Below are 25172 nucleotides of genomic sequence, written 5' to 3'. Positions count from 1 at the left end.
CCAAGTTCATATCTCGGCGGGACCTTATTTGGGTCATTTTTGGAAACCCTGGTGGTGTAGTGGTTAAGAGCTATGCCTCCTAACCAAAATGTCATCAGTCTGAATCCACCAGGTACTCCTTGGAAACTGTATAGAAGAGTTCTGCCCTGTCCTGTAGGATCACTTTAAGTTGGAGTCAACTCGATGGCAACAGGTTCGGCCATGGGTTTTGGGTAGTACAAATGGTTTTGTACTTAACTACTAATGGTTGGCTATTTAAACCTACTCAGAGGCACCTGGGAAAAAAGGACTGGTGATCTGCTTCTGGAAGGTCACGGCCTTGAAAACTCATGGAATGCAGTTGTACTCTGCAGTACATGGGGTTTCTATGAGTCAGAATCGACTCTACTAGTAACTGTGTGTTTTTTTTTTTAGATATGTATTTAGTTCTGTACAATTTTATCACATGTGTAGGTTTGTCTATTCATTACTACAGTCAAGACAATGAATAGGTCCATCACCAAAAGGATCTGTCGAATTGCTTTTTTATGACCACAACCACCTTGTTGCTACCCGTTTCTAAAAACGTTGTCATTTCAAAAAATGGTATGTGAGTGGAATCATACAGTATGGAACCTTTTGGTATTAGTTGATTTCATTCAGCATAATTACCTGGAGATTCATCCAGGTTATCAGGTGAATCAATATATTGTTCTTTTTTTTGTTGCTGAATAGTATTCCATGGTATTTATATATATTTTTAACCATTTACTTGTTGAAGGACAGCTAAACTATTTCTAGTTTTTGGCTCTGTGAATAAAGTTGCTATGAACATTTGTGTACAGGTTATTGAGTAAGCATAAGTTTCCATTTCTCTGGGATAAATGCCCAAGAGTGCAACTGTTGAGTCGTATACTAATTGCATATTTAATTTTATAGGAAAATATCAACTAGGCTAATTTTAGAACAACAAAAAAAAAAACTTCTGGGTATAAAACAGTGATGCCTAATGCTTTCTTGGGCTCTTTTATATACATTTCATCTTTAACAGTCTTTGCAAAGTTCTCAGTTATAAATCACCACAAGGACAACAGAAGCTACCTTTTATGCGTGGGTCAACTGTTTTGCCTTTGTGGCCCAAGTGGGCTCTGATATTTGATTAAATAAAGTGTCTAAAAGACATTCAGGGGAAACAAATGGCCTTGGCGATGCTGTGCTAGACCATCCTACCCCAAATGAGTTGGCCTAGATGAGAAAAAACCACCTAGTTAGTCCTCAAAATTGTGAGAAATAATAAGTGTCTGTTGCTTTTAGCCAGTAAATTTTGAGGTGTTTAGTTAGCAAAAGCTAAGTGATGCAGATACTTCTTTGCTTCTTACAGAAGACAATTGTTTTGTAAATTTAGACTGCAAAACGGTGCCCTGGAGAAGGGAACACCCCCAAGGACATGCTGCTGATTTAGGCTACTTATTTTTGTAATATGGTTTTTGAATTCTTTTTGAAACATTTTCAAATTGACTAGTGAACTTATAGCTTAACTTTGGGGTTTTTCAGAAGCTTTGTAGCAGAACATGCCAATTTAGTGTAAATAATTTGATGAATGAGATTTTGTGATGCTGAATGATGTTCGGTTAGTAGCAACTCATGAGGTGGTTTATGGTCTAAAGTTTGGGCGCATTGGTATGAATGAATTTTTTTGTAGTATTTATTTTATTGATAAATGGGTCAGGCATGTGCCTAATCATCAAGTGCCACATGTGAAAATTTTGAGTGATAGATTTGTAAATGTATTACACCAACCAAAATCACTTTAGAGTCTAAAAAAGTTTAGAAACTAAAGGAACATACAGTAAGAATTTAATCATCAAGTTACTGACGAATGGAGAAAGTGTTTAAATAGTGTCTGTCCACTTTAGGAATTTCTAAACTGATTCATTCATCACAGGAACTGGTACTACAACTGCATATTTAATTGCTCTAGTGGAAGGTTTTTTTCCTTTATTTTCTTTTGATACTGTATTTACAATCCATGGACTTGTGCCATTTTCCATTTAGCACTTTATTATTTGGCTTCAGGCCATGGTGTACTATGATGTTACTCATGAGCTCTGGAGTGATTAGCAGGGGTGAAAGTACTTCCTTATAGTGCTTTTCTATGCTCACTTCAGACTGTAAAGATTTTCTTGAGAACTCAACGTATCTATAATTGGGTTCCTACACTTCAGCTTTCTGAATTCTGGCTATTACATTTACAAAAATCGCAGCATCTCCCAATTATTTCTGCAGAAAATTTAATACTTATTTTGCTATAGAAAACCTGTCTCAAGCAGCTAGTTAATTGTGAACATTTTTTTATAGTAAATTGTGCATTTGACATCTTTTGAGAAAAATTTTAGTGTGTGAAATTAAAACTTCTAAATCACACTTGCCTAGTTATACTTAAGTTTGAAACAAATGTTCTAAAATGGAAATGTTACCAATTATAATTTACTTTTCAGTATTAAATATAATGCATTATTAATTTTAATTTCAAGGACCACAAGTGTCAGCCATTTACTTAGGTGTTATGTTTCCTTTTTTTTTGGACTTTCCAAATCGGTATTATACTGACACACTGTATTTCTTTACTACAGGAATCCTTAGAATCAGTTTTCTTACCTATGGATTATAATTATTTATATTTTGTTCCTGTAGGATTTTGTGTGTGTGTGCATATAGATAGATATTTTAATACAGTTAATCTTAGGGTATATTTAGTATATAGTCTGCTTTTTTCATTTAAAATTATATAGTAAATGTTTTACTTTAAAATTTCTTGGCAAGCATCTTTTTAATGACTATTAGAGTATTAGATGGATAAACTGTAATTGTTTTATCCTTCTCAATTTTTTTCCTGTTTTTCCATAATATTTTATTTATGTCTAAATCTTTGTATTTATGATTCCTAGAAGTGAAATTACCAGGCTAAAATATGTGAAATTTTTAGAGCTTGGATCATTTTTTTTTCCAAAAACATTGTTTTAATTTATAGTCATGTGATAAAAATTTAATATTGTAAAAATATTAAACAAAATCTCATTTTCACTTTAGTCTTTTTCTCTTGTTACTTTCCACTAGAGGTTATTTTTCTGACTGAAAACATCTTTATTATGAGAAATTTAGCCATAGAGATTTTTAAAAAGAAAAAGAAGTATAGCTATAAATCATATATTTTCACTTCCTATAAAACTGTTAAATTTTTAGATACGGTCTGTGGCATATAAGGTAAATAACCTTTACATTTGTGAAAAGCTTTTAATGGATTTTAAGTTCCATGAGAGCAGAGGTTCTGGAAATTATATTTTTATTCTTAGTATTTACCATATGACTAGCTCATAGATTTCAGTCAATATTTGTTGAATGAATGAATGAATAACTAATTTTTATGGGAAAAAACACATTAAATGGTTGATTTCAATTATTTCTGGAAATGAGTATCTCATCTGAAGCAAAGTACAATAAAGACTGTTATTACCTTCAAGTAACATTCTTTAGATTTCTCATATTTATAAAGAACTAATTTCTTTAGTAAATTTTAACTCTTACTATTAGTTCAGTGAACTTAACATTTTTGGAATAAAAACCCTGTAATAGTGCTAGGCTGTCTACTCTGGAAGCATATAGCATAATCCTTTACATTTTCTGCAGAAGTATGTTGCCTCCTTCATCTACGATGAAAAATTATTAATGTAAACAAAGTAAAAAAATAGTGCTTTTAATATTTGTATTTGTATGTTATCTTTGCCTGAAGTCATCTTATATGGACCATAACAATATCAGTAATAAATTAATTTATTATACATCCGTCCCCCCTACCAAGCGTTTTCTGTCTCATTTTATGTAGAATTTTAGGTTGTTCCTTCTTATTTGGAAAATAATCCATCTTCGTACTTTTAATCTTGCCTTTGGGTTTTAGTTTTCAGCATTAAGGACATTTGCTCGAGGGCTTTACTTTCATGTAAATTTACTTCCATAAAGTGAACTGCAGCCAGAGCCCCAGGACTAACTATATAGCTGAAACCTCTTCATAAACTTGGATCCAGGATAAACTTAGAAGTTAGTTGGCACTGAGATTGAGTATATACCGAATACCAATAGTTAAATAAACATTCCTCATTTATCCCCATTTTAAAAAGTTAGTAGCAAACTTCTTAATTATATGAATAACCAAAAGGCTGTCTTTTGCACTAATTACATATTTAAATTTTACTGCCATATTTTCATCTGGCATTTTTTCACATGAGCTTTGAATGTCAGAATGTGACAAGTCATTTGAATTCATTTGGGTTTCTGTTCTTTAAAAACAGTACTGCATTCTATACTTTATTTTTTACAGACTGAAAGGGTTGAGGGTTTCTGTGATGCTTTATTAAGTAAAAGATTGCTTTTTTTGGAATAGATAATACAACCTGTGGAAATTCTATTAATTCCATATTGGTTCTTGGCTGGGCTTTTGAATTCGGTGTCTTTGAGTTTTGCTTTTTGTTGTCTAGACTGAAAAGTGTCTTCTATCACTCCCAAGATCCCAGTCTTCCCTGCCAAATTCTCTTGCTCATTTTATAGTTTTAAATAATAACAATTGAACAGGAAAGCACATTTGGGAAAGTAGATTACTTTTAACCAGGAAATACTCATGCCAAAATCAAGGTTGTAGTTTTAACCTTATTAAATATTTTAGTTTAACTCTTTCATTTCACTTTTCTTTTTATACGTTGTTTTTTTTAGGCCTCTGTAGAAGAAATGAGAATGATAGCAAAAATTAGTGTAAAGATCACCAATATCTGTTCTCAGCACAGATTCTGATTGATCTTGGTGAAACCAAACATCCTTCCTCTCAGAGTCTAAATGGAAAAACTTTTAATTTATAGTTCCTGATAAGTATCTTCTTTTGAATTTCTGGTGATGTGGAGGTTGTTATAAATGGAAGCGTATGCTACATTTGTTATGTACAGTTGATCATTTACTCAATAACCTTGATGAGCATTTGCTAAACGTTTAGAGTAAAGGAGATAATTCACTTAAAGGTTGGTACCCATTGGTAGGGGTTAATGTAGTTCTTTTCTGGTACTACATTCTATCACTTCATCAGATACGAAGTAATTGTACCCTTATCTGATCTTGCCCTTTAGTCCATCCATCCCAATACTTCGCAGAGTGATCTTTCCCAAAGAAATTACTAATGCAGCTTAAAATCCACCAGTGTGACTACTTGTTGATGATTTCTAGGAGGAAGTCTAAACTCTTCAGTTTCGCATTCATTACTTGGCTCCTGCCTCCTTTCTACTTTGTTCACACATTGTGTTTTACTCTTGTGGAACCACTCCATATTTTGAAATATGCTGTACCTCCCACCGCCCCCGTCTACCTGCACGATTCTTTTCTGAACCATTTGATACAAAAAATCCTGTAATGTATACCCTTCCTACCTCCTCGCCCCCCTCCTCACCAGCTACACACACAAAATACACATGCCTTGTGGACGTAATTTTGTCTTGTTTATCTACGTGTCCCCAAACCTGTTGCTGTTGAGTTGATTTTGACTCATAGAGACCCTATAGGACAGAGCAGAACTACCCCAGAGGGTTTCCAAGGAACAGCTGGTGGATTCGAACTGCTAAGCTTTTGGTTAGCAGCTGTAGCTTGCCGTAGCTTGCTGTAGCTCTTAACCACTGTGCCACCAGGGCTCCCTGTATCCTCAGTGCTTGGCAGATAGTAGCAGGTAAATAAATGTTTGCTGAATGACTGAATTAATACTTTGAAAGGCATTTTGTTTCATAATGGTTCTTTTTCAGAAATAGTTCTTTTGCCTTTCCATATATTTATTTATTTTGGGTCAACAGCTTTATTGAGATATAATTCTCATACATACAGTTCACCCATGAAAAGTATACAGTTCTGTGGATTTTAGTATATTCGCAAATTGTACAATGTAATAAATTTTAGAACATTTTCATCATCCTCAAAAGAAATTCCATTCTCTTTAGCTGTCATCTCCCTCAGGTTCCCCTATTCCCTCAGCCCTTCCCCCGTGCTTATTGCCATTTATGTATCTTATGTATCTTCTTTAGGAGTCTCTGGGTGGTGCAAATGGTTAGATGCATGACTACTAGATGAAAGGTTGGTAGTTTGAAGCCGCCTGGAAGACAGGCCTGGCGATTTGCTTCTAAAAGGTCACAGCTTTGAAAACCATGCAGAGCAGTTCTACTGTGCACCAACGGTGTCACCATGAGTTGGAATCAACTCAACGGCAAATAACAACAACAAATCTTTGGATAAATGTCTGTTGAGATCCTTTGTCCGTTTTTAATTGGCTTGTTTGTTTTTTTATTGTTAAGTTGTAAGAGTTCTTTATGTATTCTAAATAACAAGTCCTTTTGGGTTTTTATCAGATATAATTTGCGAATATTTTTTCCCATTCAATGTGTTGTCTCTTATTTTCTTGACAGTGTCCTTTGAAGCACAAAAGTTTTTAATTTTGAGTAAGTCTAATTTTTACTCCAATTTCAATTAAGTCTAAAATTTTTAATTCTGATGCATATGCGTTGGTGTCATATTTAAGAAACTCTTGCCAAATACAAAGTCAGGAAGATTTACCCTCGTGTTTTCTTCTAAGAGTTTTATATTTTTAGCTTTTACATTTAGGTCTTATATCAGGGTCAGATTAAGGCATGTGAGGACCCTGTGCACTGATAATCTGTGGCGCCCTTCTCTCTGTTTACTCATGCATTCAAATGGGATATGTGAGTTAGATATGTACATGTATATATGTGTGTGTGTGTGTGTGTGTATGTGTCGTAGCTGTCCATGATGTAACTTCTTTTTAAATGTGCTATAATATTAGCGGGAAACCGTGGTGGCGTAGTGGTTAAGTGCTACAGCTGCTAACCAAGAGGTCGGCCGTTCGAATCCACCAGGCGCTCCCTGGAAACTATGGGGCAGTTCTGCTCTGTCCTATAGGGTCTCTATGAGTTGGAATCGACACCATGGCAGCGGGTTTGGTTTGTTTTTTTAAATAATATTAGCGATTAATGCAGAAGTGACATACGGTATTTTAGCAGAATGGAATGAACTAGATTATAAAATTTTTAGTGGATCCTGGGTACTAAGATTTTAACTATACACCACATATTGTACAAAAAAGAAGATGAGTCAGTGAACTTAGTTTCAGCAATGTAAAATTCTGTTGATCTCCCACAAGGAAACATTGACTTTTACCAATTCTGCTTTAAATGCTCATACTTCAGTTTTGATGATTGCTTCATAATAAATGCTATAATTATAAATGAACAAATGAAAAGATGTCATAAAAAAGATCAGAAAACAAATATTATTTACTATTATTTTTTAGATAGAGCTTTCATCTGTAACATGTTATAATTAAAAACTTTGCTTTCTATTCTTTGCTCTTACATATTCTTCAATGATTTTGTCACAGTTAAGCTGCCAAACAATATCTACTTCCATACATAACGAGGATAACGAATTGAGTCTTTCTTGAATCATTATTGTGCGCCCACTTTTCCTTGTGTACTGTCTGCTTGGCATCTCTGGGTCTTTGCCTTAGATAACTCTTGCCCCTGTTTTGTTGATGTCTGTAGCAGGTGCTTACCTTGCTTGTTAGGTAATCCATCCCTGCTTATATCCATATTGGGATAATTTTTACATATGGTGTGAGGTAAGAGTTCACCTTCATTCTTTTGCATGTAGATGTCCAGTTGTGCCAGCATTGTTTGTTGAAAAGACTATTCTTTTCCCATTGAATGATCTTGGCACCCTTGTTGAAAATTAATTAACCATAAATGTGAGGGTTTATTTCTAGGCTTTTCATTTTATTCTAATGCTCTAAGTCTGTACTTTACCAGCATTACACTGTTTTGATTTTTGTAGTAAGTTTTAAAATCAGGAACTGTGATGTGAGTCCTACAACTTTGCTTCTTTTTCAAAATTGTTTTGACTCGTCTGGGTCCCTTGAATTTCCACATGAATTTTAGGGTCAGGTTGCAATTTTTGCCAAGAAACCAGCTGGGATTTTGATAGGAATTGCATTGAATCTCTAGAACAATTTGAGGAGCATGGTCATTTTAACAATATTGTCTTCTCATCCATGAACATGAGATATCTTTCCATTTATTTAGATCTTCTTCATTTTCTATTTTGTTTTTCCCAGGGATTCTTTAATTTTTTCAGCAACATTGAGTAGTTTTCAGAGAATAAGTATTGCGCTTCTTTTGTTAAATTGATTCCTAAGTATTTTACTTCACAGAAACTTTAAAGTCTTGTTGATCCTAAAAAAATAGATTGCGGGGATTTTTATTGGGATTGTATTGAATCTTCAGATTAAATTTGGGAGAATTGACGTTTTAATGATACAGAATCTTCCAGTCCATGAACTTGTTAGATCTTTCTGTTTTATTTAGATCTTATTTGATATCTTTCATAAGTGTTCTATAGTTTTTAGTATACAGATTTTGTTAATCATTTTTACTACTGTAAATAAAATATTTTTTAAAATTATAAATTCTAGTAGTTCATTGGTGGGATGTAGAAATATTCTTGACTTGTATTTTGACTTTATATCCTGTGACCTTGCTGAATTCACTTATTAGTCGTAGGAGCTTTTCTTACAGATGCTTTGGAATTTCCTTTATAAGCACTCATGTCATATGTGAATACAGACAGTTTTATTTCTTCCTTTCCAATTTGTAAACTTTTTATTTCTTTTTCTTGCATTGCTGTACTGACTAGGATTTCCAGTATAATGCTGAATAGGAATGATGAGACGACAGCCTTATTCCTGACCTTAGAAGAAAATCATGTAGTCGCTCACCATCAGCTATAACATTAGCTTTACTCTTTTTGTTCTTTATATAATTTTTATTGTGCTTTAAGTGAAAGTTTACAAATCAAGGCAGTCTCTCACACAAAAACCCATATACACCTTGCTACACACTCCCAATTACTCTCCCCCTAATGAGACAGCCTGCTCTCTCCCTCCACTCTCTCTTTTCGTGTCCATTGCCAGCTTCTAACCCCCTCCACCCTCTCATCTCCCCTCCAGGCAGGAGATGCCAACATAGTCTCAAGTGTCCACCTGATCCAAGAAGCTCACTCCTCACCAGCATCCCTCTCCAACCCATTGTCCAGTCCAATCCATCTCTGAAGAGTTGGCTTCGGGAATGGTTCCTGTCCTGGGGCAACAGAAGGTCGGGAGCCATGACCACCAGGGTCCTTCTAGTCTCAGTCAGACCATTAAGTCTGGTCTTATGAGAATTTGGGGTCTGCATCACACTGCTCTCCTGCTCCCTTAGGAGTTCTCTGTTGTGTTCCCTGTCAGGGCAGTCATCGGTTGCAGCTGGGCACCATCTAGTTCTTCTGGTCTCAGGATGATGTAGTCTCTGGTTCATGTGGCCCTTTCTGTCTCTTGGGCTCATAATCGTCTTGTGTCCTTGGTGTTCATTCTCCTTTGATCCAGGTGGGTTGAGACCAATTGATGCATCTTAGATGGCTGCTTGCTAGTGTGTAAGACCCCAGACGCCACTCTTCAAAGTTGGATGCAGAATATTTTGTTAGTAGATTTGATCATGTCAATTGACTTAGATGTCCCCTGAAACCATGGTCCCCAGACCCCTGCCCCTGCTACGCTGGCCTTCGAAACATTCAGTTTATTCAGGAAACTTCTTTGCTTTTGGTTTAGTCTAATTGTGCTGACCTCTCCTGTATTGTGTGCTGTCTTTCTCTTCACCTAAAGTAGTTCTTATCTACTGTTTAATTAGTGAATGCCCTCTCCCGCCCCCCTCCCTCCCCCCTCTCATAACCACAAAAGAATGTTTTCTTCTCAGTTTAAACTGTTTCTCAAGTTCTTATAATAGTGGTCTTATGCAATATTTGTCCTTTTGCAACTGACTAATTTCACTCAGCATAATGTGTTCCAGGTTCCTCCATGTTATGAAATGTTTCACAGGTTCCTCACTGTTCTTTATCAATGCATAGTATTCCATGGTGTGAATATACCATAATTTATTTATCCATTCACCCATTGATGGGCACCTTGGTTGCTTCCATCTTTTTGCTATTTTAAACAGTGCTGCAATAAACATGGGCGTGCATGCATCTGTTCCTGTAAAGGCTCTTATTTCTCTAGGGTATATTCCAAGGAGTGGGATTGCTAGATTGTATGATAGTTCTATTTCTAGCTTTTTAAGGAAGCACCAAATTGATTTCCAAAGCGGTTGTACCATTTTACGTTGCCACCAGCAATGTGTAAGTGTTCCAAAGTCTCCACAGCCTCTCCAACATTCATTATTTTGTGTTTTTTGGATTAATGCCAGCCTTGTTGGAGTGAGATGAAATCTCATTGTAGTTTTAATCTGCATTTCTCTAATGGCTAATGATTGTGGACATTTCCTCATGTATCTGTTAGCTGCCTGAATGTCTTCTTTAGTGAAGTGTCTATTATATTTTTTGCCCATTTTTTAATTGGGTTATTTGGCTTTTTGCAGTTGAGTTTTTGCAGTATCATGTAGATTTTAGAGATCAGGCACTGATCAGAAATGTCATAGCTAAAAACTTTTTCCCAGTCTGTAGGTAGTCTTTTTACTCTTTTGGTGAAGTCTTTTGGATGAGCAGAGGTGTTTGATTTTTAGGAGCTCCCAGTTATCTAGTTTTTCTTCTGCTTTCTTAATAGAGTTTTGTGTACTGTTTATGCCATGTGTTAGGGCTCCTAACGTTGTCCCTATTTTTTCTTCCATGATCTTTATCGTTTTAGATTTTCTATTTAGGTCTTTGATCCATTTTCAGCTCGTTTTAGTGCATGGAGTGAGGTATGGGTCTTGTTTCAGTTTTTTGCAGATGGATATCCAGTTATGCCAGCACCATGTATTAAAAAGACTGTCTTTTCCCCATTTAAGTGTTTTGGGGCCTTTGTCAAATACCAACTGCTCATATGTGGATGGATTTATGTCTGGATTCTCAATTCTGTTCCACTGTTCCATGTATCTGTTGTTGTACCAGTACCAGGCTGTTTTGACTACTGTTACAGCATAATAGTTTCTAAAATCAGGTAAAGTAAGGTCTCCCACTTTGCTCTTCTTTTTCAGTAGTGCCTTATTTATCCGGGGCCGCTTTCCCTTCCATATGAAGTTGGTGATTTGTTTCTCCATCTCAATAAAGAACGTCTTTGGGATTTGGATTGGAATTGCATTAAATGTATAGATCGCTTTTGGTAGACTAGATATTTTTATAATGTTAAGTCTTCCTATCCACGAGCAAGGTATGTTCTTCCACTTATGTAAGTCTCTTTTGGTTTCTTGTAGAACTGTGCTGTAGTTTTCTTTGTATAAGTCTTTTACATCTCTGGTAAGAGTTATTCCTAAGTATTTTATCTTCTTGGGGGCTACTGTAAATGGCATTGATTTGGTGATTTCCTCTTTGATGTTCTTTTTGTTGGTGTAGAGGAATCCAACTGATTTTTGTATGTTTATCTTGTATCTCGGTACTCTGCTGAGCTCTTCTATTAGTTTCAGTAGTTTTCTGGAGAATTCCTTAGGGTTTTCTGTGTATAAGATCATGTCATCTGCAAATAGAAATACTTTTACTTCTTCCCTGCCAATCTGGATGCCCTTTATTTTTTCATCCAGCCTAATTGCTCTGGCTAGGACTTCAGCACAATGTTGAATAAGAGTAGTGATAAAGGACATCCTTGTCTGGTTCCCAATCTCAGTGGGAATGTTTTCAGGCTCTCTCCATTTAGGGTGATATTGGCTGTTGGCTTTGTATAAATGCCCTTTATCATGTTGAGGAATTTTCCTTCTGTTCCTATTTTGCTGAGAGTTTTTATCATGAATGGGTGTTGAACTTTGTCAAATGCCTTTTCTGCATCAATTGATAAAATTATGTGATTCTTGTCTTTTGTTTTATTTATGTGGTAAAAAAAAATAGATTACATTAATTGTTTTTGTAATGTTGAACCATCCCTGCATACCTGGTATGAATCCCACTTGGCCATGGTGAATTTTTTTTTTTTGATATTTTGTTTATTCTATTGGCTAGAATTTTATTGAGGATTTTTGCATCTACATTCTTGAGGGATATAGGTCTATAATTTTCTTTCTTTGTGGTCTCTTTACCTGGTTTTGGTATCAGGGATATGGTGGCTTCATAGAATGAGTTTGGTAGTATTCTGTCCTTTTCTATGCTCTGAAATACCTTTAGTAGTAGTGGTGTTAACTCTTCTCTGAAAGTTTGGTAGAACTCTGCAGTGAAGCCGTCTGGACCAGGGCTTTTTTTGGGGGGGGGGGGGAGTTTTTTGATTACCTTTTCAATCTCTTCTTTTGTTATGGGTCTATTTAGTTGTTCTATCTCTGTTTGTGTTAGTTTAGGTAGGTAGCGTGTTTCTAGGAATTCACCCATTTCTTCTAGGTTTTCAAATTTGTTTGAGTATAGTTTTTCATAGTAATCTGATATTATTCTTTTAATTTCAGTTGGGTCTGTTGTAATATCATCAGTCTTATTTCTTATTCGGGTTATTTGCTTCCTCTCCTGTTTTTCTTTTGTCAGTTTGGCCAGTGGTTTATCAATTTTTTTGATTTTTTTTTAAAAAAAACAGCTTTTGTGGTGTTGTTAATTCTTTCAGTTGTTTTTCTATTTTCTGTTTCTTTTAGTTCAGCTCTAATTTTTATGATTTGTTTTCTTCTGGTGCCTGAGGGTTTCTTTTGTTGCTTTCTTTCTATTTGTTCAAGTTGTAGGGATAATTCTTTGATTTTGGCCCTTTCTTCTTTTTGAATGTGTGCTTTTATTGATAAAAATTGGCATCTGTGGACCACTTTTGCTGTGTCCCAAAGGTTCTGATAGGAAGTGTTTTCATTCTCATTGGATTATCTGAATTTCTTTATTCCATCCTTAATGTCTTCTCTAATCCAGTGTTTTTTGAGCAGGGTAGTGTTCAGTTTCCAAGTGTTTGATTTCTTTTCCCGCTATTGATTTGCACTTTGATGGCCTTATGGTCAGAGAAGATGCTTTGTAATATTTCAGTGTTTTAGATTCTGCTAAGGCTTGCTTTATGACCTAATATATGGTCTATTCTAGAGAATGTTCCATGTGCCCTAGAAAAGAAAGTATACTTGGTTGCTGTTGGGTGGAGTGTTCTGTATATGTCTAGGAGGTCAGGTTGGCTGATTGTGTCATTTAGATCTTCCGTGTCTTTATTGAGCTTCTTTCTGGATGCCTTGTCCTTCACCGAAAGTTGTGTGTTGAAGTCTCCTACTATTATTATGGAGCTGTCTGTCTCACTTTTCAATGTCGACAGAGTTTGTTTTATGTATCTTGCAGCCCTGTCATTGGGTGCATAAATATTTAATATGGTTATATCTTCTTGGTGTATTGTCCCTTTAATCATTATATAGTGTCCTTCCATGTCCTTTCTGATGGATTTAACTTTAAAGTCTATTTTGTCAGAAATTAGTATCGCCACTTCTGCTCTTTTTTGATTGTTGTTTCCTTGGTATATTTTTTTCCATCCTCTGAGTTTTAGTTTGTTTGTGTCTCTGAGTCTAACGTGTGTCTCTCGTAGGCAGCATATAGACGGATCTTGTTTTTTAATCCATTCTGCCACTCTCTGTCTCTTTATTGGTGCATTTAGTCCATTGACATTCAGGGTAATTATGGATAGGTATGAATTTGGTGCTATCATTTTGATTTTTTTTTTATATGTGTTCTTGACAGTTTCTTTTTCCCACTTGATTTTATGTGCTGAGTAGATTTTCTTTATATATTGTCCTTTCCTCATATTTGTTGTTGTTGATTTTGTTTCTGCTGAGTCTGTATTTTTCCCTTGAATTTTATTTTGATGAGTAGGATAGTTTGTCTGCTTTGTGGTTCTCTTATTATTTACCCCTATTTTTCTAAATTTAAAATTAACTTTTATTTCTTTATGTCACCGTATCTTCCTCTCCATATGGAAGGTGTACGATTACATTTCTTAGTCCGTCTTTATTATTTTAATGTTGTCATCTTTATATAATATCACCGTTACCCTGTTTTGGTCTTTTTTTAATCTTGCTTTTTTTTTTGGATTTCCCTTTCTGGGTTGACTTCTGGTTGCTCTGCCCAGTGTTCTAGTCTTGGGTTGATACCTGATATTATGGATTTTCTAACCAAAGAAATGCCTTTAGTATTTCTTATAGTTTTGGTTTGGTTTTTACGAATTCCCTAAACTTGTTTTTATCTGGAAATGTCTTAATTTCACCTTCATATTTAAGAGAGAGTTTTGATGGATATATGATTCTTGGCAGGCAATTTTTTTTCCTTCAGTTTTTTAAAATATGTCATCCCATTGCCTTCTTGTCTGCGTGGTTTCTGCCGAGTAGTCCGATCTTATTCTTATTGGCTCTCCTTTGTAGGTGACTTTTCATTTATCCCTTGCTGCTCTTATAATTCTTTTTCTTTGGTTTTGACAAGTTTGATTATAATGTGTCTTGGTGACTTTCTTTTAAGATGTACCTTATGTGGAATTCGATGAGCACCTTGGATAGATATCTTCACATCTTTCACAATATCAGGGAAGTTTTCTGCCAACAAATCTTCAACGGTTTTCTCTGTGTTTTCTGTTATCCCTCCCTGTTCTGGTACTCCAATTACTCATAGGCTATTTCTCTTGATAGAGTCCCACCTGAATGTTAAGATTTCTTCATTTTTTTTAATTCTTTTCATCTGATTTTTCTTCAGATATATTAGTGCCAAGTGAATTACCTTCGAGTTCAGAAATTCTAGCTTGTACTTGCTCAATTCTGCTCCTCTGACTTTCTGTTGAGTTGTCTAATTCTGTAATTTTATTGTTAATCCTGTGAATTTCTGATTGTGGTCTGTCTATGGATTTTTCCAGCTTATTAAACTTTTCATTATGTTCCTGAATAACCTTTCTAATTTCTTCAGTTGCTTTATCTGTGTGTTCTTTGGCTCATTCTGCGTCTTGCCTCATTTCCTTCCTGATGTCTTGAAGGGTTCTGTATATTAAACTTTTATATTCTGCATCCGGTAATTCCAGTAATGCCCGTTCATCTAGAAGATCCCTGGATTCTTTGTTTTGAGAGCCTGTTGAGGTGATCATGGTCTGTTTCTTTATGTGACTTGATAGTGACTGTTTTCTCTGAGCCATCTGTAAGTTATTGTATTAGTTTATTCTTGCTTACTGTGTCATAGCTGCTTGCTTTGTTTTGTTTTGGCATATCCCTATGGGTTGCTTGAGTGAGCTAACTTGATTATTTTCGCCTTTGGAGCTCTGTTGTCCTATCCCCAGCTGGCTAGAGCTGTTACCAGGTATATCAGTCTAGGAGTCCATTCAGTTTTCTTGTATGAATTCAGCTCAGGTTTCCAGGTAGCTGATCGTCAAGTGTGTGGTACAGACCCTGTTCTACAGTCTTAGAGGGGCAGGGGTGATTGGCGTATATACCAGTATCTGATTGCAGCAGGGGGTCACGCTCTGAACAAGGCAGAGGGCTGAGAACTGACCCTCAAGTGTCTCTGAGGAAAATGCATCTCTGTTCCCTAGAGCATGCTGGTGGGTAGGTTCTGCAGAGGGATGATGGGCACTCAAAGTTTTTGATTGTGAGGACTGGGAGGTACCAGTTATCTTTGGACCCCTGTCGTGGGTGGCTGGGTGAGTTGAGTGGAGCTACAAGTCCCTAGGTCCCCGATGTGGGTAGGTGACGACCTTGTTTAATAGGCAAAGCAATGTCAAACGTCAAACAGCCACCTCTCCACCGCACAGCTGAAATGGTTGGAGTTTGCCAAGAAGGGCCTATTCTCCCAAAATAGTCCCACACAGGTCCATGCAGAAGGGAATGGTGCTCAAGGGCCACGGAAGTTTTATGCCTGGTCAGGAGACACTTCTGTCCTGAGCTCCCCCAGTTGATGGAGCTAGCAAATTATCTTTTCCCCCCAGTTGCAAATTTTTTCCTTCCCCAAGGCCAAGAGGATGGCTCTAGGTGCTCACCACGGTCTTTCTCAGGCCCAGGTTGTCAGCCGCTGAAGCCAGCTTGGTGGGGGGTGGGGTGCGGTAAAATTTACGCAAGTACTTAGGTTTTGCTGAGAGCGCTGTTCTCCTCAGGTTCCAGAGAGGTGTGAGTAGGCTGTGTGGCTGGCTGCTTCTCCCTGAGGAAATTGCAGCCAAATGCTAGTACCATCCTGCCGCCGTCGCTCCAGGAATGGTGCCTGAGGGCTCCCCGCGTTTCAGGTCTGGTAACTTCTCTCCACTTCTGAACGGTCTCTTCTTCCCCCTGACCCTCAGCTCATTGTCTAAGCTTGCCTTTGAAGCTCAGAGCTCCCAGCTTGTTGCAAATATACTCGTTTCACTTGTTTTTTCGGGTCTTTGCTGTAAAGAGGGCACACCGGAAGCGTCTGTCTATTCTGCCATCTTGGCTCCGCCTCAGCTTTACTCTTTTTTGTGTATGTTCTTTATTAAGTTTAGAAAGTTCCTTTATATTCCTAATTTGTTGAGAGTTTTTATCATGAATGGATACTAAATTGTGTTGAATACTTTCCTGTATCCACTGAGATGATCATACGGTCTGTCAATATGGTGAATTACACTGATTTTCAAAAGTTGATTCAGTCTGAATTCCTGGAATGAATTTCACTTGGTCATGATCTAGTATCCTCTTTGTAAATTGCTGGATTGTATTTGCTAATATTTTGTTGAGGATTTTGGCATCTATGTTCACAAAGGATAGCAGTCTGTAGTTTTCCTGTAATGTTTTTGTCTGACTCGGTATTAAGTTAGTGCTGGCCTGATAAAATAAGTTAGGAAGTATCCTTTCTTCTTCTGTTTGCTGGAAGAAATTGTGTAGCATTAGTACTATTTCTCCATTAAATGTTCTTGCCTGAAACTATCTGGACCTGGATTTTCTTATTTGGAATTTTTAAGTACAAATTTAATTTCTTTAATAGGTATAGGACTACTCAGGTTATCTGTTTTTTCTTGAGTTTTGATAGTTTTTATCTCTTAAAGTATCACAGTCGGTATTCCATCAATTGCTGGAGCCTTGTTTTTTGTCAATGCCTTCAGTGTAGCCTGTACTCCTTCGTTACCAGTGGTTCTTGATCATATGCTACCTACTGTAATAGTTGGATGTTGACCACTTCTTTATGGTACAGTGGTTCTTTGTATTCCTTCCATCATCTTTTGATAATTTCTCTGTAATTCAGTATTTTGCTCACAGAATCCTTCAGTATTACAACTTGAGGCTTCAATTTTCTCTTCAGTTCAGTTCAGTTTGAGAAATGTCGAGCCTGTTCTTCCCTTTTGGTTTTCTAACTTCAGATTTTTGTACATTTCATTATAATACTTTACCTTGCCTTCTTGAGCCTCCTTTTGAAATCTTCTTTTTAGCTCATTATTTCTTTTGTTTGCTTTAGCTGCTCCGTGCTCAATAGCAAAGTGTCTCTTGTGATATCAGTTTTGTTTTTTTCTTTCTTGTCTGTCTTTTTAATGACCTTTACTTTTGTTTTTAGTGCATCAAAAGTATTCTTGAGATAATCTCTAAATTCAGGTGCGTTGTATTTGGGTTCATACTTTGGCTCTCTTGGACTTGCTTTTATTTTCTTCAATTTCAACTTGAATTTGCATAAGGTTGCTATGAGGTGACTTGATGGCACCTAACAACAACGGCAACAACAGTCTCTTAAAGAATTGGCCCACTTCACCTAAGCTGTCAAATTTATGGACATAGAATTGTTTGTAATATTCTCTTATTTTCTTTTTAATGTCTGCAGGATGAATAGTGATGTCTCCTCTTTCCTTCCTGATATTGGTAGTTTGTATCTTTTCTCGGTCAGCCTGAATGGAGGTTTATCAATTTTATTGACCTTAAGTTTCATTGTTTTTTATTTCAATTTTATTGCTTTCTGCTCCTCACTTTATTGTTTCCTTTCATCTGCTTGCTCTGGGCTTAATTTGTTCTTCTTCCTCTAATTTTTTTAAGGTGGGAGCTGAGGTTACTGATTTTACTTCTTTTTTGTTTTCTAATATAAACATTCGGTATTATAAATGCCCATTGAGCACTGCTTAGATGCATCCCCTGTATTTGTTGTTTTATATCCTTTTCATTTAGTTAAAAATGTTTTTAAGTTTCCCTTAAGACATCTTTAACTTATCACAGTCTACCTTCATGTGATATTGTAACACATGTATAATGGAAGAGCCTTACAACAGCAACTTCCATTGTTCCCCTTCTAGCCTTTGTGTTATTTTATACATTTTACTTGTACATGTGTTGTAACCCCACAGTACATTGTCATTCTTTTTGGTTTAAACAATCTATATCCTTTTGAAGACATTTCAGTAATAAGAAAGGATCTTTGTCTTTACTCAATGTAGTTATTATTTCTAGTGTTCTTTAGTCTTTTGTGTGGAGCCCTGGTGGTGCAGTGGTTAAGAGCTATGGCTGGTAACCAAAAGGTCAGCAGTTGGAATCCATCAGCTGCTCCTTGGAAACCCTGCGGGGTAGTTCTGCTCTGTCCTGTAGGGTTGCGATGAGCTGGAATTGACTCGGTGGCAGTGGGTTTTGGTTTGGTTAGTCTTTTGTATAGATTCAGGTTTCCATCTGGTATCATTTTCCTTCTTCGTAAGAGATTTACTTTAACATTTCCTGTATTGCAGGTGTGCTGATCATCAATTCTTTCCGTTTTTGTATGTCTGAAAAAGTCTTTAATTCATTTTTGCTTTAGAAAGATATTTTTAGTAGGTAAAGAATTCTAGGTTAACAACTCCCCCCCAATACTTTAATGATTTTTCTGTCATCGTTTGCTTTGTTTTTCATATAAAATATATCTTTTTTTCTCTGGTTGATTTTAAGGTTTTCTCTTTATCACTTATTTTAAGCAATTTGATTTTTTTTGTGTTCTTATTTCTTTTTTTTCTTTTGTGCTTTAGATTCATTGTTCTTTTTTTCTGTGGGTTTATAGTTTTAATCAAATTTGAAAAGCTTTCATCTGTTATTTCTTTAAGTATTTAGTCTGTCTTCCCCACTTGTCTCTTCTGCTTATTGTTAGGTGCTGTTGAGTCATTTTTGACTCATTGCGACCCTGTATGACAGATAGACCTGCCCCTTAGGGTTTTCTTAGCGGTAATCTTTCTGGAAGCAGATCACCAGGTTTTTCTCCTGTGGAGCGGCTGGGTTTGTGCCACCAGGGACTCCAAATACTCATGTACATTTGTCCACTTAAAGTTATCCAAAGCTTAGCAATGCCTTCTTCATTTCTTCCCTTCATCTATTTTCTTTCTCCCATTGTTTCGTGTTGGGTAATTTCTGTTGCTTTGCCTACCAGTTCGCTAACCTTTGTTTTCTCCTGCAATATCTAATCTGTCATTAATCCTATCCAGTGTTCTTTTTATTTTAGACATTGTAGTTTTTATGTCTAGAAGTTTGATTTTTTTTAGTATATCTTCCTCTCTACTGAATGTTTTTAGTATTTTCTTTATTTGAAAACCTGGAATATATTTATAATAACTGCTTTAATGTCCTTGTGTACTAATTCTATCATCTATGTAATTTCTGAATCAGCTTCAATTCATTGATTTTATGGAGTTGCCTTAGAATTGACTTTATGTCAACTGTCATCAACAACATCAACAATGGATTATGTTTACCTGCTTCTTTGTGTGTCTGATAATTTTTGATTAGGTGCCAGAAATTGTGAATTTTACACTGTTTGGAGCTGGATATTTTTGTTACCATAAAAATACTTTTGAGCTTTGTCCTGGAATTTAGTTAAGTAACTCGAAAACAATTCATCCTTTAAAGTTTTGTTGGATGGAAACAGGACAGTGTTTTGTCTAAGGTTAATTTTTTTCGACTACTGACCCTTCTTTGTACTCTACCTGATGCCCTATGAATTACGACATTCCACTCTGGCTATTGGAAGCAAGCACTGTTCTCAAATCTTTCTGAGCTTTGAGCTTTATTCCTTCTATCCTTTTTAATTGTCTCTCTCTGGCCATGTTTGGTTTTTCTTACGTAATTTGCTGGTAACAATACTTGATGTGAACCTGCTTCAGATTTCATGAATTCTCTCCTTATGTATCTTTGTCTTCTCCAGTACTCTGCTTTGTGAACTTCAGTTTCTCTTTCTTCCTCGTACTCCCGGCTTAACATTGGCTCAACTCAGGGAGACTGTGGGTTGCCTAAGTTCCTCACCACTGCTGCAACCTGTAAACTTTATTCAAGCAGTAAGTCGAGTGCAATCATGGGACCCACTTAGTTCGTTTCCCTTCTCTCAAGGATTATTGTCCTTCATTGCCTGATGTTCAGTCTGCTGAGAGTTGATACTTCATATATTTTGTTGAGCTTTTTAAAAATATTTTTTCAGATAAAAGTATAAATCTTAGATCTTTTATTCCTTGGCCAGAAACAAAGGTCTGTATTTTACAATTTTTAAATGTCCCAGTTTAATGATTTATATCCAAGCCACAGTGTGGGTGGGATGTATCAGAATGTCTCGTGTTAAAATTGCTACATCAGGATTTCATGTGCTCTTCAGAGAAATTCTTTGCAGTTTTTTAATATAGGTTTTTAAAAATCATATTGAGAGTTAACTCTCTTCCTGTTTTTACCCAAGAGAAGGATGAATGCTCTAAGCTGGAATGGGATGTGATGCTAAAGTGGGGAAGATTGTTTAAACTCATTATGAAAATTAACAGATGTTTGAGAACTCCTCATAGGCCTGAGATAACTATTAAGGCTACCTACCAGGGGTGAGTATAGTCAGGAAGTATAGGAGTGTGTGAAGTTACAGGTTCTGGAGACCTCTAAGTTATTTGTAATTTTATCATCTGTCTGGCTGTCTGTCTATTATCTGTCTTTGTTGGCCATCCCCAAGACCACCCTCAGGCTTCATGATTTTCTAGGACTCACAGAACTCAGCAGCTGTTACATTCATGGTTATTGTTTACTGCAACCAAAGGATTCACATCAAAATCAGCAAAGGGAAAAGGGACAGGGAACAAAGTCCAGGAGAAACCAGGCATAAGCTGCTGGACATGCCCTCCCTTGGAATCCAGAGTTTTTACTGGGAGTCAGTCACGTGGGTATGTAGCACCCACACGACTGACTTCATCTGCTCAGACTCTGGCTCCCCACCCCACAGTAAGAACAGGTGTTCACCATAAATCACATTGCCAGGATGAACTTACCTAGTCAGATGGGTACAGCATGGTCCAAGGCCTCAAGTGTACAAAAACAAGCATTCAATTTAAGTACAGCCTGGCCAAAGGCCTCAGACATACCCCAAAAACTATTATTTATTTATTTAACATTGTGTACAATTTTTTAGTGCCTAAATTAATTCGTGCGTCCCCTCCCAGACTATAAGGTCCAGGTTGCAGAGATCATGTCAATTTTGTTCATTGTTGTGTTCCTAGAGCCTGGCAAGGTCGTGCATAATAAGCATGCAATAAAATGAATATCTCAATGAATGAGTGTATGCATAAGTGAGTAAGTAAATAAATGGATGTTAGATATTATAACCTCTACTAACTATGCCTAGAGGACTCTGGCTCTCTTAAGGACAATAAATATGCATCTGTAATGCATGGGCCCTCATATCTTGAGAAACTAAAAGATGACACAGTTAGACATCTTCTACCCTAGGACGGTTAACTTTTGCTCACTGATGTAATCACATAGGTTTCTTCAGTTCCCAGAAACTTGCTTATCTTATCTCACTGAATTCAGTCTATGCCTAACCTAAAATATATATCTAATTTCTTTAAGGATTTTCTTGGGGCATATTTGAGGCCCGGGCTCCTAAGTTAGTCCCGTTTCACTCATACTTGTACCTCCAGCTATTGCATGCAGCACAATCTACAGCCAGGGACAAGCTTTGATTGTAAGGTAGAACATTTTGCTCTTTGTCTAAATATTGCTCATTAATACAGTGTTGTAAGGACTATTTCTAATATCCCCTTTACTCTTTTTCAGGGCTTTCTCTTCATGCATTTATCAGGGTTTTCTCCTCATGCATCAGTAGCAGTCCTCTTTCCCCCAGCATCTTGACTGCTTGGCCAATGTTGGTTACTCTTCCCCATATGGGAGCATCCTTTCTGGTCTGTATCTCAGGACACAGCATCTTGAGCTGCTCGTGAAGTTTGCTTGCATGAGTTTTCTCGGCTTTATGACAGAAACGGGCCTTCTCTCTTTGCCTTCTATTTAACAAAAATTTGGAGTGTTCCTTTATCCAGTCTTGCCAGTGGAGGGTTTTTCATTTCATTTATGCAAAAATTTTTATTATCAATGAACCATCAAAGGAGATCAGAGGAATTTGTTTGAATTTATGACCCAACTATTTAGATAGATCTGAGCTAGAAAATGTAATGCAAGGCACATGTATAGCTCTTGCATACTTTAACATGACAACATTTTTCACTACTTCTGACCACACATGCCGATTGATTCCTAACTCTTAAACTGTTTCCTGGTTTTTCTGTATTACCTCCTTCCAACCTGTCTCCCTGCCACTTCTGCTTCCAGCCGCTTTAGCTCTAAGATAATGCAAGAGAAATATGCATCTACCCATTAATTTATTTATCAAACTGGAAAGCCCTGGTGATACATGATACGTAACTAAAGAGCCTTTCCATCTGAGGACATTTGGTTATTATTCACTCATATCAAAAATTCCCAAAGAAAAATTTAATAATCAGAAGTGGTAAAACTCATTTTAAAATTTTTATTACTTAAAATTTTCTGGATCTGTCATATGATTTCTTTTAGTTTTGGGTTATTTGATCATGTACTAGTCAGTATGATTGATTTAAAATTCACTTGGGAAACTTGTGAACATATGTTTAGCACCTGGGCTTGGGGGCCATATCAGTAAAAGTCCTTGTGTTACTCATTTCCTTTATTCATGTTCCTTTAACTTTTCCCAGTTCTGCTATTCCGTAGTAAAAATTGTAGGAATTTCTAAGCAGTATCCTTCAAAATTCAAAGTGTTTTCTGTTGATGACAGTGAAATTATTCAAGAAATTTGGTAAATTTGAAAAAGTATAATAAATTATTTTAATGAAATAGTAGAATTCTCTAGGTGAAGTTTTAAAGCATTTTCACTATATATTTTTTTTTATTATTTTCATTGTATTTTTTAGTTTAATGTTCCCATTTTTTTATGGGATTTTTCCTAGACTTGTTAATCTGGCAAAAGTAGGTAGCTTTTTTAAAAGCTCATTTTGGAAATGGCTAACCATTTTTAGGTTAAATTAAAGCATAAAACTTTGTGTTCTAAGGGGGCTTATTTAGATAATAATTTATTATTTTATTTACAAGGTTTGATTTCATGCATAGCCAGCTCTCTGTAGACAGCTCATAGTAAATTTACTAAATTATGATAAAGGATAATTGTAGTATAATAAAACTTTAGAAATTGAACTCAGATTTTAATATACTATTAAACTGATTCTGAAATCTGTAAAATTTGAAATTTGTTTATAATGTTTACCTTTAAAGTTGATCATATTTTCAAGGCTTTGTCAGATATATGTATGTGTATGTATATTTTTTAATATATTAACCTTAATAACTCCTTTTTATCTTAATGTTGCATTTATTAATTATGAGTTATGGGATTATCTTGCTTCCATAGCCTTTTTATATGTTTCAGTGAGGTTCTTGCTGCCATTTACTAAAGAACAACAAGTCCCCCAGTTGTGTGCAATTGGTGACAAAGTTTGGTGTACAGTTTCCTACATTCTTTCTCATCTACTTTTTTCCTTCCCTGTAAAATTGAGTGATGCTTTCAACCTAAGATTGCTTATGCAATATGGGAATAAAACACAAAGAAGGAAAATAATTTGGAGGGAAAATTATCATGTTGGCATTTTTTCTAAAAATAAATGAAAGCAAAGTTCATGTGAGATAAATGTTAAACAGTTACCTAAATTTTAAGTGTGTCGTGTGTTTGGTTTGTTGTTTTCGCTTGTCTTTTACCAAATTTGAGACAGTTTTGGCTTTTATTTTTTCAAATAAATTTCCTATCTCAATCTCTTCTCTAATTCTGAGACTGTGATGACACGTATGTTAGATATTTTGATATTGTCCCACAGGTCCCTGTATAGAGGCTTTGTTCAATTTTTTTTCAATTCTTTTTTCTCTCTAGGTTGAATAATTATTGATTAATCATTGGGTTTACCGATCTTTTCCCCATCATCTCCATTTTGCCTATGAGCTTGTCCAATGAATTTTTATTTTCACATATTGTTTCAGTTCTATTGTTCCCATTTGGTTCTTTGTAGTTTCAAGTTCTCTGCTAAGAACTTCTCTGTTCATTTCAACTGTGTTTATTTGTGCCTCATAGTAAAAGTAACGTTTATCCTTACCTCATATAATCAATTTGCAGTAGTTGCTTTAAAATACTTGTTTGATAATTCCAACATTTTAGTTACCTTGGTGTTGGCATCTGTTGATTGTCTTTTATTTTGAGAAGTGGTCACATGTTCTTTGCATATCAAGTGATTTTTGGTTATACCTTGGAGATCGCGACTGTTACGTTGTATAGACTCTTGGTCATGTTATAATTCTTTGGGGATTACTGATTTTTTTTTTTTCCTTCTTTTAACAGGCACCCTATCTAGTTGGGTTCGGACCATAAGTTCTGTCTCAGCTTCAATGGGTCATGGTTCCAAACTCAATTCAATTTTGGAATCCTTTGCAGTGCTTGTTTGAGTCTCATGTTTGAGTGGTATGCACCATTCAGGGTTTGTCTCAGACTTGGGCCATGGCTTAAATAGCAGTTACGTGTTCAAAGCCTTTGCCCTGCTGGTTTGGTCTGCCCGTTCATCCACAGCTCAGGGTGAGCTTCAGACGTGTGCAGGTTCACATGCAGAATTAGGGAATCCCCTTCATCAGTTCTTCTCTGGGATTCCTCCATGGTTTCTGGGCCACTGGAGTTCTTTTTTCCTCAGTTCTTCTGGCCAGAAAGGCAAAATTTCTGTCAGAGTTGTAGTTACCTGCTCCTCTGCTCTATCATTCTTTTTTGCAATTGGGGTGTACCCTTGATGCTGAGTCGAGAGACCGCGAGATACCCAGGCCCTCCTCCCAACCCTGTGTGTGTTACCTCTCCACAATTTTACTTCCCTCCACAGTGTACCTGCTTTTCTTTACTGTTCA

The 25172-nt window shown here is 36.2% G+C and overlaps 1 protein-coding gene across 5 annotated transcripts in view; it reads left to right on the top strand.

Annotated features, from left to right (window-relative positions):
* Window positions 1–25172, top strand: part of SPATA5 (spermatogenesis associated 5) — a 350714-nt gene that overhangs the window by 41960 nt on the left and 283582 nt on the right. The gene's annotated exons all lie outside the window — the stretch shown is intronic.

This window comes from Elephas maximus, chromosome 5 (assembly GCF_024166365.1).
Source record: "Elephas maximus indicus isolate mEleMax1 chromosome 5, mEleMax1 primary haplotype, whole genome shotgun sequence".
Lineage (NCBI taxonomy): Eukaryota > Metazoa > Chordata > Mammalia > Proboscidea > Elephantidae > Elephas > Elephas maximus.
Note: the sequence above shows the minus strand (reverse complement) of the source record. Positions and strands in the feature narration are given on the sequence as shown.